General features: G+C 38.8%; 1 long non-coding RNA gene across 1 annotated transcript in view; it reads right to left on the reverse strand.

Moving 5' to 3' along the window:
• LOC116185742 overlaps window positions 1-379 on the reverse strand; it is a 23,338-nt gene extending 22,959 nt beyond the window's left edge. Inside the window, exon 1 of the long non-coding RNA XR_004150645.1 lies at window positions 369-379. This is a non-coding gene — a long non-coding RNA (uncharacterized LOC116185742). The remainder of the gene's footprint in view (window positions 1-368) is intronic.
• Between the last annotated feature and the right edge of the window lie 860 nt (window positions 380-1,239).

The raw sequence follows: 1,239 nt of genomic DNA on the forward strand, positions 1-1,239 counted from the left end.
ATTTTCGGATGAAAGGAAATAAGTACAACAGTGTCTAACGAGTATATATTAGTTGTATTTATATAGAAAACCGAAATTGCAGATCTCACGAGTTAACCCGGGAAAAAATCGTTTTTTTAAATCTATTTTTTTAATTCGAACGAGTGTGTTAAGCAATTAAACACAGTCAAGTTAGGGAGGAATTCATTATATACAAATATAATGATAAATTCGAAGAGTCATCGCTTAATTATTTTGTCAAGTGTCAGGCGAGTCGAAGTTTCAGAGGAGGGAGAATTCTACTCGTTTCTCACCTGCGTTTTCAAACAATATATATATATATTTTTCTTTATATGTTTCTCTTTCTTTTTAATCTCTTTCTTTCTTACTCTCTTCTCTCTCGCCTTCATTTCACATATACATTGCAAACTTCATACGAAGAAGAAGAAACCTCTTTTTGCTCGATTCGTACTTTTCGTACGTATTATTTCCGACTCATCTCACTTTTCTATATGATATATTACGCATCTACATGTCGATTACGTTCAACAATCGCACCGTTTGGAGAGCGGAGAGATTTCCACTTTTCCCTTCCTGCTCTTTGATAGAGTTAACTCCTTTCCCTTTGCGGTCGAGCAAGTTGCACGCCAGAGAATGTTCATTGGAATTAGCCGCACTTTTGATGGACTCGAAGAAAAAGAAAAGTAGTCTATTCTTTTCTCTCGTTCCTTTTTCCAATCTCCTTCCCTCCTTTCCTCTTGCTTCTTCCCAAATTCAACTAATTGCTCCTCCAATCCTATTTGCGTTTCAAACGTGTCCAAGATTTGCCGTCCATCCATCGAAACACGTTTTCATCCTAAATTTCTTTTTTTTTACCGCTGCCTCCTTCGATTTCCCTCCCCTCCCCCTCTCTCTTTCTCTCTCTCTATATATATATATATATATATTACACATTCGTCCCCTCTTCCGCCCCGAATTTCCCTCGATTTTTTTCTTCCCACGGGGAAAAGAGCGAACATCCCGATCGACATGCCGGTGATTTATCTTAACCGGCTTCCCTTATCGCACACCTTCTTCCCTCCAATCTCTCTATTTTTCTCTCTCGAACCCTATTCGTCCACGCGGATATGGATACCTCGCTCGCCCGTTTCCAACTTTGACACTTGGAAAAATTTCTTCCTCTCTCTTTCCTTCTTCTTTTCTTTCTTTCCAAACTACTTTCCAGGAAATTGGAAACTTGTTTTTTTCCTCGCTCGAGTC

This window comes from Apis dorsata, unplaced genomic scaffold (genome assembly GCF_000469605.1).
Source record: "Apis dorsata unplaced genomic scaffold, Apis dorsata 1.3 scaffold_28, whole genome shotgun sequence".
NCBI lineage: Eukaryota > Metazoa > Arthropoda > Insecta > Hymenoptera > Apidae > Apis > Apis dorsata.